The sequence below is a fragment of the Lactuca sativa genome, chromosome 2 (genome assembly GCF_002870075.4).
Source record: "Lactuca sativa cultivar Salinas chromosome 2, Lsat_Salinas_v11, whole genome shotgun sequence".
Taxonomy (NCBI): domain Eukaryota; kingdom Viridiplantae; phylum Streptophyta; class Magnoliopsida; order Asterales; family Asteraceae; genus Lactuca; species Lactuca sativa.
In genome coordinates, this window is record NC_056624.2 from 78336047 (window position 1) to 78352594 (window position 16548).

Genomic DNA, 16548 nt, shown 5'->3' on the forward strand with positions numbered 1-16548 from the left:
TACTCAGATAGCGAGTCATCTGAGACTGCTCTGATACAAACTCCGGGTAAAACATAGCCCTCTCAGTGAACATCCGGGTAATCTCCATCACAGACTCCCCATCCTGTCTCAATGTCAAAAACTCCTGAGCAAGCCTCTCTCGTTCCACGTGCGGCACGTAGCGGGTGCAAAACATATCCCGTAACTGCTCCCAAGTAATAGCAGCCCGCTGATCATCAGAATATGAACCTGTCGTTAATCTCCACCAGTCCTTTGCCCCGAGCCTAAGCAGGTTCAGAGCACACCTGACCTTCTGGTCAGCAAGACATGAGCACGTGAAGAAACAGCCCTCCATGTCAGGCAACCACCGCATAGCTCTGATCGCATCCTGAGTACCATCAAATGTCGGGGGCTTCGTATTATCGAAGTCCCGGTACTGGAAAGCCCTGTCGACTCCTCCTCCAACCCCTGCCGTAGTTACAGCCGAAGTGGCTACAGCGGCTGCTGTCTCTGCCAGAGCTACATATTGCTCATCAAAATACTCGACCATCGCGGTCTTGATCGACCCAAACATCTTTGGTGGCTGCGCTCGGAAAGCCGCAACGACCTCATCGTGCAGAATCTCCCAGATCCTGGCATCCAGCTCGTCAGTCCCTATCTGAACCACGAGCTCAGGTGCTATCGGCACCTCTGACCCTTCGTCTCCCGACCCTGACCCTGATCCAGACCCAACAACAAAACGTCTCGTCACCACCATACCGATAGGTACACTCAAGGCATCATATAAATAACATAATATCGGGAGACCAAAAGCCACAAATCCTAGGGGTTGTGACTTCCTTGCTACACGTATGGGTCCTGTGCTTCCAATAGTACGGGCCCATACTACCTTCCACACCTACCCATATTTGTCTCAAGTATCACCACAACGCCCTAATACTATACTCAACATAATGTGCGCTCAACCCTCACTACTAGGAGGCATCGCCTATCTCACAACTGATTCCCACAGCTCTGCACAACTCACACCTCCATGGAACTTCCATCATCCCTTGCAGTGCTAGTGTATGCTAGCTGCACATAATGCTGGACCCGATAGACTTTCGAATATCCAATCCTACCCTAAGGTCGAATAAGACATTCTTAGGCTATAAGATCTTAACTATGCACAGCCGTGATGCATATACTAAACATCTACAGTTATGATGTTAATTCCATATACAAGAAACCCTAAACTAATAGGTATCATATAGTTAGGCAAATCTATCATGCGATTCCTGAAGATCCCTAGCCTAACACTAGCATGCTATTCTAACATATCAGAATATCAAATAACTGTATGGTATTTTTGGGGTTTACTTACAGGCTTCGGCTGATCGTACCCTTTGCATCCTCCATCCTTTATTTTGAAAACCATTTGTAAAACTTACTTTCCGAAAATCTCCTTGATTTGAGACTGGATTCACACGAGTGTTCCTCTGATTCACTCAAACCAAGGCTCTGATACCAACTTGTAACATCCATAAATTTTACACCAAATTTGAACTTTTTTGATCATAAGTAAAAATCAAATAGCATTGTTTACAAAAATATTTTCAAATCAATATCCATCAGAGTGTCCCAAAATCATAACATAAGGATGAGGAGCGGTACGGTCACGCCTTCGCCTTGCCATGATCTCCTGAAGTACCAGAAACAATAAACTAAAAACTATAAGCCCGAGGGCTTAGTGAGCTACCCCAAAAATACCAGTACCACACTGACAATACCATATCAGTAACAATCAATCAATCAACATGCATACTGGGCCATCGGCCTAACTGGACCGCCCTACTGGGCCTACAGTCTATCTGAATCTATCCCGAGCCTTCCACATGACTGGTCCGCCACGTGGGCTGCAGTCTCCCCGGACCGCTCATAGGGTATGTTGGCCTTCAGCACAAAGCAGGATCGCCTCAACCCAACCAACAAGTAAATAACCATGTGCGCATAACTATCATATACTGGCGTATACAAACATCAAACATATCTAGCTCACTGATTATCAATCATAGAATTCTCTTGTAACTAGAGTACCGACCTAGCAGGTCACTAACATACCAGTCCTTACAGATCATAATAGCATAACATACTGTCTACCCTGATTTCGATCTAACAGATCATAACCACATGTAGCATACTACAACAATAACAACTAAAGGGCCGGCCTTGGTGCTGTAGACCCTATCGATATAGTGAGGATAACTCACCTTGCAAATGTCGACTCGGAAGATAAACTCCAACTCTCGGATCACTTGACACAGGCTCCACCACCTATGATCATAGTACAATACACTCATAAGTCCTTAACCTTATAAGGTACTCCATAACCCACTAGTTGTCACACCCCCGCCGAGGCGGCGGAATACGCCGGGCTGTGCGACTTAAATCATGGATCACAACCAAATTGAATATACATCACAATTTACAACAATAACAACATAGCAGTGACATTACACTTTAGGATTTGAATACAAAGTTCATAATAATAAATTCATAAAGTCGCCTTAACAGATAGGCCGATTTAACAAAAACTAGATAAACTAGGTCGCCTAAAATCCATGACTAATCTTCTGACTGAAAGCTCGTTTGGTGATACCCTAAGAATACATGAAATTTTGAGGGTCAACACATGGTTGGTGAGTGTTTACAGGTTTTCTGCTAACCGCAGTAATGATACTTTAAAAGGCTAAAAAGTATTCCTTTTGTAGTTTAAACCATATTTGGAAATGTTTGATCAAAGAGAAATTGTAAGTAAATTCATACTTAAAATATTTGATAGACAGAGAAATCATAAGTAAATTCGTACTTAAAATTTTTGGTAATCAGTGAAACCATGAGTAAATCCATTCTCAAAATGTTTAGTATTCAGAGAAACCGTGAGTAAATCCATAATCAAAATGTTTGGTAATCGGAGAAAACGTGGGTAAATATATACTCAAATGTTTGGTGATAAGAGAACCGTAAGTAAATTCATACTCAAAATGTTTAGTAATCAGAGAAAATGTGAGTAAATCCGTACTGAAAATGTTTGGTACTTAGAGAACCGTGAGTAAATCCATACTCAAAATGTTTGTTAATCAGAGAAACTGGATCCGTGGTTTCCAGATTATGAGATATAGTTAACGCTTATAGTGAGTCCTATAACCGAGCTATGTGATTGTACCTACCCCTACGATGCTTCATTAGACGTCATAAAACTGTTTTAGATATTTATCACCCGCTTCGATTGATCAGTCGAGGTTGTAGCTAGCAACCACGGGTAGGGGTGTCAACCTGTATAGATCTATACATACGTATCTCAGCTCCGAAGATTAACGGTTATAGTGGTGTGGGTCTTCTAAGTGTTTGTTTTCACTTAGGGTAATGAACAATGTCTCACTCATAAGGCCCTTAACTAGAGTTTGTCATGAAAAACCGATTATACTTGATAAGAAAATCCATAAAAATGTGTAATGCTCATTCAAACAAGTGGTAAATCTCATGGTAATGTACACAGTACATAAATGATTTCAAGATAAGAGTTTGATAACTCGTATATGTATGTTTGGCATGAACTTGAAATACTACAAAGGTGGTAACTTTTTATGACATAAGTTAAATAACATATTTTGTCGTAAAATCATAATATTTTGTATGCATAAATCATTTGTCTCGACTAGTTGTATTATTTAGAAACAGTTGTAACATATTTACATAAAACATAGTTATTACTAGTTTATTTGTAAATAAAATATTATTTAACGAAATAATATTTATAAACTAGTTTTGAAATCGGTAAGTGTTTGTCAAGATCAATATATATATATATATATATATATATATATATATATATATATATATATATATATATATATAGCACATGTATTAGTTTTGAAATCGGTAAGTGTTTGTCAAGATCAATATATATATATATATATATATATATATATATATATATATATATATATATATATATATATATATATAGCACATGTATTCTCCCCTAAAGCGTAAAAATATTAAAAAGGGGCCGTAAACACTCACCCTTGAAGCGTGGACGAATCTCGAGGATGAAACTTGTTGTGAAAGTCATTTCATGACGCTCCTTGCTCTTAAAACAAATCACCGGTTGTATTTAAATTACCTAATAAACCCAAAAAGGTAGTTTGGGTATTAACTATTAAGTATAGTGTGGTCTTTCATAAAGTAAATAAACTCTAGGGGTTGATTTTGCCAAAATCATATTCCAGGGACTAATTATGCAAAATATTCTCAAAACAGGGGCTAAATGTGCATATTTCAAACTAATTTGAGTTTTATGACTTAATCTGTTAGGGTTTATGGTGGAGGGACTAAATCTGGATAAATCCAAAGGAAGTTTGGGCTTAATGACTGATTTATTTCACTGAGGGGTCAAAAGTGGATATATTCTCGATCTCTAGGGTTACATTTAAATAAAATGTGTGGGAGTTTGAACAGTACTCGTCTCTTGAAATTGACGAGTTGCAGGTTCCGTTAAGAAGGAAATCGGGTTTCTCGTTGGGTCTCTTGGCCTTGGCTGGCATCATTGATGATGGAAACTAAATTGCGGAGGCGACGATGGCGATCGAATGCAGAAACAGTGGTGGAGTCGTCGGTGGTGGTGACTTCGGAAGTAAATGGCAGCGGTGGTGATGGGTAATTGTTGTCTTCGACAGCAGTTGCGAGGGCTGCTCCTGTCTGCTTCGTCCTTCCTTACACTTGTTGGGAATGACACGAGGAAAGAAGGAGGGGTTGGTGGTGATCACAAAACAGTCGAGTTCGTGAATGAAAAGCAGCAGGGGCAATGGCTCCGGTGGTGCGGTGGTAGATGGTCGTGGGTGGCAGCCCTTAGCGGTTCTTGTATCCTTCTTCGTTTTATGAACAACAGGTCGTCGAGAGGGAGGGAGTAGGAGGTAGGATGAGGTTGGATGGTGTCTGGTGGTGCAACACGGTGGTTTAAGACCACCGGTGCTGGTTCTTGATTGAGATGAAGATGGTTCTCGGCCACCCTTAGTCGTGGTGGTATCTTGTTTTTTTTATTTGACAATGAAACCAAAACGACGACAGTAGGGGAGATTGGAGGGTGGGTTTGATTGAACACTAGATGGGTGGTTGGGTTGTGGTGGTGGAGGGAGGAGCTCCTGCAGCGGCAGTGGGGTGGGGATGGCGGTTTCTAGCACGGAGAAAGCGGTGGGACTCGACTGAACAGTGAGGGTAGTGTGGTGGTTCTTGGTGGTGAAGTTCCAATGGCGACAATTTCCTCTTAATAGCCTTAAATCTGGGATTTCCAGTCAAAAGGATTTGAAAGAGACTCATCAATTTAGTCAAAGGCCCACCTTTGAGGAATTTGGACCACTTCCTTTCCAAAATTCGTTTTTGTATCAGTTCTAATGGGGAAGAAGAGAACAAACGAGACCTGCACCTGGTGATGGGGAAGAAGACACGGTCTTTCTAATTTTGGCACAAATGGTCTCTGTTATTTGGCACACTAACTAACTCCACCCTAATTTCATAAATTATGACTAAATTAGTTTCAGGAAATTGCAAATCTGCCCTAGACTAATATGCATTCATTAAAGATGAGTAGATTTAATTAAATGAATAATCCCACTGTTACTTTAATTTTATTTTCATTTATTTATTTATATTTGTTATGTTTATTTAGTTTTTTTTATTAAATCAATTAAAGGAGTACTTGGCGAACAATAGTTTTAAGTTCAACGGTTTCAAAGGAAATCCAAACAGATTAATTTTTCGATTTGTAGAACTCTTGGGAATCCGTGTTTGAAGTTTCACATCTAATTGGTCCGGAACATCTGATTTTTCCGACTTTTACAAATATTTTTACTATAATATGTATTAAAATTCGATCGATCGAGATACGAAAAGGTTCGCGGTGACCTGACCGTTTACAGATTCAGCCCTAAATTTTCGGGATGTCACACCAGTCAACCCCTGGTTAAAGTCAAAGTCCTCGGTCAAGGTCAACAATCCATGTTGACCCTAACTCGCCGAGTACCCTCGGCTACTCGTCGAGTTCCTTGAAGTACAATCCAACTCGCCGAGTTCCTTCGATTCTCGTTCAAACTTTAAGGCCACCCGTCGAGTTCCCTCCTTGCAACTCGACGGATACACACACATACATATTCTAGGGAAAACTCATCCGACTTGCCGAGTTGTTCTTCAACTCGTTGAGTCTTATGGTAATCTTCATCGGACTCGCTGAGTTGTTCATCCAACCCGTCGAGTTCACGACCATCTTCATGTGACTCGCCGAGTCAACCTTGCGACTCACCGAGTCCATTCAGTCCTCTTTCCATATAGACTTGTTTTGAGCCATGCAGTGGCTCCAAATCACAGATCCAAGCTTCTAGGGCATGCTTATCACGTAAAGTTGCAAACTTTATGTGCATGCATGGCTATAAAGGCTCTAAATGCCTATTTTAAGTTCTTAATGGAACTTCATGCTCAAGAGGGACCTTAATCATGACCAAACTGAAACTTTATGCTTCTAGAATCCAAGGAGGGTCCAAATCTGAAGTTACAACCTCAGATCTAGCCCATAGCTCATCTTTCCAACTTAATATCTCACCAAAAACCCTAAAACTCAACCAATGGAAGAGATTCACAATGAAGAAGGCGATTTGGTTACCTCCAGAAGATGATAACTGAGATAAGTGTTGATTCCCACACTTTACTTGCTCCAATCTCCTTCTCCTCCAAGCCTTCTCCCTCCAAAGATCCTCTTTTCAAGCTTCAAACACACAATTGTTGGATAAGGTGTCTAAGTCCATAGCTATTTCTGGTATGTACTTGACCCGACCCGGCATGGTCCATTTGGGTTGCATGGCACCATGCAATTGGATAGACTAAATGAGAGAAATAACACTTGTGGTTTATTAATATATTATAAGTTCTAATATATTATTAATATTATTTAGTTAGTTTGATCAAGAATTAATTTTAGAATTAATTAAGTGATCAAAAGATAACTAATTAAATATACGGGTTGATTATGTAAATCATCCATAACTTATATAGTGGGCTAAGAGGCTCCATGGATAATCAAGTTGGGTTGAACCCATTGGATGCTCCATGGGAGTTACAAACCCATGGGTCATGGAAATGAAGAGTCATGACACATTAGGGTTTACATGGTGTAACCCTAAATATGTCAACACTATATAAAGCTCATGTTTCTCCCAAAAATCGGTTAGACATGCATGCTTGAGGGCTAGAGCCGATTTTTGAGTGTTACACTTTCTCTCCAAGTTTACTCCATAGCATTTGGTGTTGTGTGAAGCATTTGAGGCATCACACTTGGGGTGCTAGGCTCACAAGGTTTCAAGGATCAAAATCAACAACAAGGTATGTAGTTCTATCTTTCATTCAAGTTAAACTTGTTCCCCATGTATGCTAGATAGGATCATAACCTTGGAAATCAAATTTTCATGAGAATTAGATAAACATAGATCCAAGGTTATTAGGGTTGCATGTACACTTAGGAAGTGTTAGAATGCTCAAAACCCATCAGTGGTATCAGAGCCTAGGCTTCTTTGTTTGATACTTGATGCAAAATTGTTGAAAAAAGTCGATTTTGTGCAATCTGCCTGATGAACTCGCCGAGTCCATGGGGGGACTCGCCGAGTTCATGTGTATCTTCATCCTACTCGCCGAGTAGGTTCGTGCACTCGACGAGTAGGAGCCTCAGAATGCAGATTTTCAACTTTTGTTGCTGCAAATGGACTAGAAACATTACCCTAAACTGTTTTGGTGTTATTAAACTTGTTTTAGATGGTGTAATGTTTGTTCTAATCCATTTACAATGGCTAATATCAAATTTTCATGATTATATGTGTTCATATGGTCTTGAAACTTTGATATGGATATTCATGTTCTTGATCTTATGAATTTAGATGATCCTAGGAATTACTTGTAACCTACTTGGTAACTTAATTCTTGGTCATAATGTGTATTAATGGAGTCCATAACTTGTCCTCAAGTTATGGAAAACCAAGAGTCACACTTGAATTAAAACCATTAATAGAACACAAGAGTTATAAAAATGAAGTGTCTTCAATTTTAATACTCAATTAAATTCATAAGTTATGAGAAATGAAAAGTTTGGAAAGTTTAAACAAGTAAAGTCATATTAAAACTTTAGTTCCAACTCTTAGAATTTTAAAAGTTAAAATTCAACCCTTATACTTATAATACTATAAGTTAATAATATATATATATATATATATATATATATATATATATATATATATATATATATATATATATATATATATAAGATCAAAGTCGTCTTACCGCTAGTACGCCTCATTCACGAAGCCAGTCTATAAGGTGGGTATAAGGTTGTTGCCTATAAAATGGCAACTTAATGGGTGTCCACTCTCACCCACCGCTTGCTTGACTGGTGGAGGGTCGTTAGCCGAACGGGTAGGACAATGACTTAAAAATTCTCATTAAAAGTATAATGATTATTATAAAGTAACTAAATGTTTTATAAATTCCCAATCGTAGTTACTTTAGGAAAAATGTGAATAAGGTGCTAATCCATGAAATTACACTTTGCACCTTGTTTAAGTCGTTGGTGGAGCGTGTGTGGTTTACTGGCACACTAACTTGGACTTAACAAGGGAGGAAAAGGGTGACTTAAGGTTTTTCATGAGGTCGGAAGGAGCGCGTGTGGTTTACCGACACAACGATTAAGTGAAAAACATTAAGGGTACCAAGTAATTTGCATGGTTACTTCACACCTTGTTTTGTGATCCTCGGTATCCCAGTCACAAACATGAAGGCACACTCGAGATTGAAACATGCCATTGAAAAGTTCAATGAATCTCAAAGAATCTAGGAATTTCTAAAAACCAAATAAAACCTAATAATTTATATTTCGTTTTCATGGTGGAAATTGGTGAATCGTCATTCACCTACCTTTCAAATATGTTATAACTTGGATTACGACATCCCTCTTCTAGGTTATAATATATTGTGATTGAATCCTAGCCTTAATATTACATTTGGGTGTTTTATTAAGGACTATCCCTATATCTAAACTAAACTTATTTTCTTCTTTTCAGATGTCTTCCAATAATTCTACTCCTGGCCCAAATCCTACTGGCTCCTTCTCTCTCATGAACCTTTGTGGGAGAGTCATCTTTGATGGATCCAACTTTACTGACTGGATCAGAAACATCAGGATGGTCACTCGTTACGAGAACAAGGAATATGTTCTTGACAAGGAGCTTAAGGTGCCTGAGCAAACTACTACTCCTGAGGAGCTTGCTGAATATGAGGTTCATGAAAGAGATGCTACAAAAGTGGCATGCATCATGATGGCCACCATGACAGTCGAGCTCCAAAAGTCCTATGAGGACTACTATCCTTTTGAGATGCACCGGGATTTAATGGACTGCTACCATCAAAGTGCTCGTCAAGAGCGATATGAAATCATCTCCTCTATGATCACAACACGAATGAAAGATGGTGAACCCATCACAAGACACATGCAGAAAATGCAAAGGTATGTGGATCGATTGATGAAGTTGAATGTGAACTTCCCTAAGGAGTTGGCAATATATATTATTTTGCACTCCTTACCTTCATGTTATGATCAATTCCGCATGACATACCACATGAATAAGGAGTAAGTTACACTTAGCAAACTTCAGGGACTCCTAAATACCGCATAATCAGGTCTTAAAGGTAAGTCGGTTGTGACCACTCCTGCTCCTACTCCAAACTCCTCAACTGTCTTGGCAATCGGGAAAGGGAAAGGGAAGAAGGAAGACCCCCTCGAAGGGTACCAAGGGGAAGACCCTTGATGGCTCCTCTTCTAGCGGAACCAAGAAAGGTTTCGTTACACCTTCTTCTGATCCCAAAGAGGCTGAATGCTTCTATTGCCATGAAAAATCACACTGGAAGCGAAAATGCCGAAAGTACCAGCAAGATTTGAAGGATGGGAAAGTGAAACCCAACCATGTAGGTATTTACACTATATCATCTAATAATTCACTCTATTCTAACTCTTAGGTCCTTGATGCCGGTTGCGGTATTCATATTTGTTATGAATTACAGGGACTAAGAAGAAGTGAGAATGTGGAGCATGGAAAGATAAACTTGATCATGGGGAATAGGAAAGTTTCACCTGTCACCAAGATTGGAGTTTATACTTTGTTGCTTAGTAGTGGATTTACTTTAGATTTGAATAAGTGTTGTTATTTGCCAGAAATGGCAAGAAATGTTATTTCCTTTCATGCTTTGTATAAACAAGGTTTTACTTTTTCTTTTGATAATGAAATTGGTGGAATAAATGCTTTCTTTAATAATGTGTTTTATTTTAAAGCATTACCTTGTGATGGTGTGTATGAAGCTGTGTCTGTTGTAGATAATCTAGGAAATAATGTATTGTGTATTGATTCTACTAATGATAATAACTTGGATAAAGCATCATTATGGCATTGTCGTCTTGGACATATAAGCAAGAAACACATAGGCCAACTCCAAAAGGATGGAGTCTTGGATTCATTTGACCTAAAGTCAGATGATAGTTGTGAATCATGCTTACTTGGAAAAATGAAAAAGTCACCATTCACAGGTTCTTATGCTAGGGGTGAAGGTTTTTTGGATCTTGTACACACGGATGTGTGTGGACCCTTCAAACATGCCACAAGAGATGCTAATCGTTATTATGTGACTTTTACTGATGATTACTGTAGATATGGATATGTCTACTTAATCAAGCATAAGTCAGAGCCTTTTGAAAGGTTTAAAGAGTTTAAACAGGAAGTCGAGAATCAATTGGGCAGGAACATTAAGATGCTTCGATCCAATCATCGTGGTGAGTATCTTAGTATCGAGTTCCTCGACTATCTTAGGGAATGTGGGATTGTCTCACAATTGACACCTCCCAGGACACCGTAGTTAAATGGTGTGGCTGAGAGGCGTAATCGAACCTTGTTGGATATGGTTCGTTCCATGATGATTCGAGCTTCACTACCAATCTCATTTTGGGGGTATGCCTTAGAGACTGCCACCCATATCCTTAATTTGGTCCCTACAAAGAAGGTTGCCAAAACACCTCACGAGATGTGGCCTGGAAAAGTTCCTAGTCTAGCCCACATCAAGGTTTGGGGTTGCGAGGCTTTCGTGAGACGCGAGACTCATGAAAAGCTCGAACCTCGAAGTGAGAGGTGTATTTTCATAGGCTACCCACAAAAATCCTTTGGTTACCTCTTCTACAGACCTAGTGAGAATGTGGTCTTTATAGCAAGGAGGGCTATCTTTCGAGAGAGAGAGTTCATAAGCCAAGGAAATAGTGGGAGGCTAATTGACCTTGAAGAACTTCAAGATTCAAGTGGTGAAGGAACCACAAACCCTAGCAGCCAACTTGAGGAGGAAACTCCTGTTGTACCTCCAATTGTACCTCTGAGGCATTCCACAAGGGTTAGGAATGTACCTGAGCATTACTATGGATTCCATATTACCGCGGAAGGTGATACACTTATCAGTAATGAGACACTGATAGGTCTGGATGAACCTAACAACTATGCGGAAGCCATGGCAGGCCCCGAGTCTGTTAAATGGAAAGAGACAATGGATAGCAAGATACAGTCCATGTATGACAATCAGGTCTGGGACATGGTTGACAATGTACCAGGTCGTAAGACAGTTGGGTGCAAATGGATCTTCAAGAAAAAGACCGACATGGATGGTAATGTAGACACCTATAAGGCACGACTGGTTGCAAAGGGCTTTTCTCAAATTCCAGGAGTTGATTATGATGAGATCGTTTCACCAGTAGCCAAGATTAAGTCTATTAGGGTATTGTTAGCCATAGCTGCATTTCATGACTATGAAATATGGCAAATGGATGTCAAAACCGCTTTCCTTAATGGAAAGTTGGCTGAGGATGTTTACATGAATCAGCCAGAGGGTTTTGTCAGCACATAGTACCCTAATAGAGTGTGTAAGCTTGTGAAATCCATTTATGGATTAAAGCAAGCACCTCGCAGATGGAATCTTTGCTTTGATGAGAAAGTCAAAGAGTTTGGCCTTTTGAGAAGTGAAGATGAATCTTGTGTATATGTTAAGGCTAGTGGGAGTATAGTTAGCTTTTTGGTACTGTATGTGGATGACATACTACTCATAGGAAATGACATCCCAACTCTGCAAGAAGTTAAGTCCTGGCTTGGGAAGTGTTTTGCTATGAAGGACCTAGGAGAAGCTGCCTATATTCTAGTGATAAGGATCTTGAGAGACCGGAGTAAAAGACTAATTGGACTTAGTCAGAGTACATACTTGGATAAGGTGCTGAAGAGATTCAACATGCAAGATTCCAAGAAAGGAGAGTTACCCATCAAGAGTAACACTAGACTGAGTAAGACTCAGAGCCCGAGTACTGATGTAGAGATAGCTGAAATGAGTCGTATACCTTATGCTTCGGTAGTAGGCTCGATCATGTATGCTATGACCTGTACTCGTCCTGATGTAGCCTTTGCTTTAAGCATGGTTAGCAGGTATCAGGGGAACCCTGGTAAGGCTCACTGGACAGCGGTAAAGAATATTCTCAAGTACCTACGGAGGACTAAGGACTAGGTCCTTACTCTTTGTGGGAGTGATGACTTGAGAGTTGTAGGGTATAGTGATGCTAGCTTCCAGACTGATAGGGATAATTTCCGCTCTCAGTTGGGCTGGGTCTTTACCTTAAATGGAGGAGCAATCTCTTGGAAAAGTTCCAAGCAGGAGACAGTGGCTGATTCAACTTGTGAATCAGAGTATATAACGGCAAGCAAGGCGGCAAAAGAGGCTATATGGCTAAAGAACTTCATTGGAGACCTTGGAGTTGTACCAGCTATATCGAAGCCCATAGAGATTTTCTGTGATAGTGAATGTGCAGTTGCCATAGCAAAGGAACCAAGGGATCATGGGAGATCCAGACACATTGACAGAAAATATCATTTCATCAGACATCGTATAGAAGAAGGAATCCTCATGGCAAAGAGGGTATCATCAGATGAAAACCCGGCAGATCCCCTCACAAAGGGACTGGGTAGGGTTAAGCATCTCCAGCATGCTAGGAGCATAGGGCTGAAGGATGATATAAGTTTTAGTAGTTAGATAATTCTGAAATATGTAAAATGTATTTGACATTTGATGATGAATAAAAGCTTTGTTTATTCATGAGTAAAGTGTTGCTATCTGTTGGGTCGTGTTTTGAATGTTGCGTCTATTGGGCTCGGTTGTTAGTCCGTTTTTGTATCTCCGGTATGGGCCTGTCCATCCGTGAGTATAGTAGGGTTTATTATAAATATAGGTGCTTGCATGCATCTTAGAAAAAGGTTAAGAGTAACGATAGAATAGATTGATCAGAGAAGTTTTAATTATCGTTCTTGTAACCCTAAATCCTCTACAACGGAAGTTCTTAGTCGAGCTCTGCTGAGGATTGTTTGAATTAATCATTCGACACATTGTGATTCAATCTTGTCTTGTTTATTGTTTTATGTTCTTCGCACTACCTGTTACAAAGATCTAATCGATCTTCAAGTTTATTTAATATCTTATCAATTGGTATCGGAGCAGGAGGCTGTGTAATTCATACACTTCTTTTCTGTGAAAAAGGTTGCGATTAGGGTTATTCCGCATTTACTGATATTTATTGAGCCGTCATCCCATAATTGACGTAACTCAACATTTATTTGTGTTGCCCTAATTTAATATATTACAAGTCTGATCTTTTAAACAGGTTATTCGATCAAGCATGGACGAGTCACAATCCAATCCCATCAACATCTCAAACAGCATTGGATCAACGACAAAGATTCCCATCCTTTACACCCAGGATTACGAGGTCTGGGCACATCACTTTGAAGATTATGTCATCGGATCTGAGGAAAATGGATATCTCATCTGGGAAGCAATCGTATCCGGACCATTCGCTCATTCAGCAACTTCAAGAATTATTAAAACCCAGAAGGAGTATAATGATCTTTTGAAAGATGTTAAAGATATTTCTCAAGACGAAAAAGATAAATTTCAGTGCAATATTAAAGCATTGAGACTAATCAGATTCGCTCTTCAATCTGACACTTTCAGGCTGGTGAGTTCATGCAGCACTGCCAAAGAAATATGGGATAGGCTGCGAGAGTTATATTCTACGGACGAAGATCTCGAGCATTCCATTCAAACCTTGCTTTTGTCCGAATTTGGTGAATTCAAGCAGAGTCCTGAAGAAACTATAACTCAGACGTTCGATCGCTTCAATCATCTTCTTAGTAAGATGATTAAACATGATATTGAAAGGAAGTTGATTGAACAAAAGGTTACACTTTTAAACGGTCTCAGATCTGAGTGGAGAGCGATTGTGTCCACTGTTAAAGCGCATGAGCAATTCAAATCTTACTCTTTGGCGAAACTGGTAGGGATTTTGAAATCCCAAGAAAAGATTATGTTACAGGAGAAAAATGTGGTTTCAAGCTTGGGATCATTGGCCCTTCTGTCCAAAAGCAAAGCTGTGATGGAAGATGAAGACCTCAACCTAGAGGATTATGACCTTACCTCTGAAGACTATGCAATGATGGTGTCAAACCCAAAGAGGTTTATCAAGAAAAGGTTCCCTACAAATAAGAACCGAAATTGGCAGGGAAGTTACAGTTCTGAAAAGGTTAGGGAAGAACCGAAGGCAAAAGAACCAAAGAAGGAACCGAAAGCAGAAGGAGATTCGGGTGTGAGCTGCTATTATTGTGGAGGAAAAAACCACTATGCCAAAGATTGTGTTCTCAAGAAAATGGCAGAAAAGGATGAGGAGAAAGACGAAGAAATTGTGCTGTTGAAAAAGCTGGAAGAGATCAAAAGAAAGAAATCCACTGCTAACCCTTCTATGAATGCTTTAATTGTGCAGGGTTTGGTAGCGGATGATGAGTTTGGTGGCGTGGAGGTCTGGTCAACCGATTCTGAGGACGATGAAGTCAGGAAGCCATCTCATGGAAAGGCCTATGTTGCAAAAGGTGAAGGGAGCGGTGGAAAGTGTTTAATGGTGTCAGACGTGTCTCAGATGAGGGGATACAACACAGATGGTGGGAATGAAGACACAAAGGAGCGAGAGGACTTGTGCTTCACAGCAAAACCTCTCAGCGTGCAGTTTAACGAGCTTGATGAATTAATCAAGAAGGTACAATCAGTTTTCGTTTCATTCAAAGTCCCAAAAAGTTCATATGAAAAGGAATTGAAAAATGTTAATTCAAGAATCTCTCATCTAGACAGCAGTTTAACTCAAACACGGGTCACCAATTCTAACCTAACTGACCAAATAAGTAGGGTATCTTCAAAGAGTGAGGAACGGAGGATGTGGATCGAGCTGAAGGAGTCAGAGTTAATCAAAACCAAGGATGAAAACATTTATTTACAAAGAGACAATTTAAAACTTTTAAAACAGAGAAATGTCTTTTGTTTAATTGCTAAGCGTCTTTACACTAATATCACTCAACTTCATTTAAACTATGAAATAGGGCAGAAAATTCATCGCATGATTTTGTCCTTCCTTGAGTTTAAGGAGGATGAAATTGATGCTGAAGCATATAACTGTGAAAGTGTTGTTTCGCCTGAGGATGTTAATCCGACATATATGTATGGTCTAGACAAAATCGAATCTTTCATAAAGTCCAAGGACCATAAAGACATGCTGAAAAATCTTTTGGATGAAAATGATAAACTAAAACTAAGAACCGAAACCATACAAAAGTTTGACTCATTGAATGCCAACCTGAGCTCAGAAAATAAAATTGATGTTGAAAATGCATCTTAGCTCAATGAGGACGATGATATGAGTGAAATTTCTGTTGAAGACATAGTTGACTGTTCAGAGTTTGTCAAGAGCGAACCCAAAAACCACAAAAATCTTATTTCAGAAAATTCTGTGGAGTTTGCTCGTCTGTCCCAACAAAAGTCCCCGATCCTTGAAGAAAAGGCTGTTGTATACCAAAAAGTGAGAACAACTCCAAATCAGGTGTATAAAGTCACAGGCGTAACATAACATCAGACAGCCGAACTCACAACTATTGTAAACGAAGATAATGCTGACGGTTGTGATGAGTTCTTCTGGTCTGCTCCTATCGACAATGCTGACGAAATAGTTGGTCTGTCAGAAAGGACTTCATGGAAAACCAAAGGCAGATATGTGCCAGAACCTCTGAACAAGCCCGATAACTTTGACATGCCAAGTACTAGTGGTACAAAAGATGTTCCTGAAGCAAAAGGAGATCCTGCAAAAGAAGTCACTCCTTCAAGCGAAACCTCATCAGTTCAGAGTGAACCGACTGACAAAAAGCAAAAGCAAAAAGCGAATGTCCATCGTCAGCCGAAACAGGCGAGAAATCAAAAACATCAAAGGAATCAGAGATACAAGAAGAATCTCTCTGAAAGAAAACAGTTCTGGCAATCTCAAAATGCACATTTCTCTTATCATGACAGAAATTTAAAGTCAGAGAAAAACACTGTTAGGTCACAAGAGAGTCATAA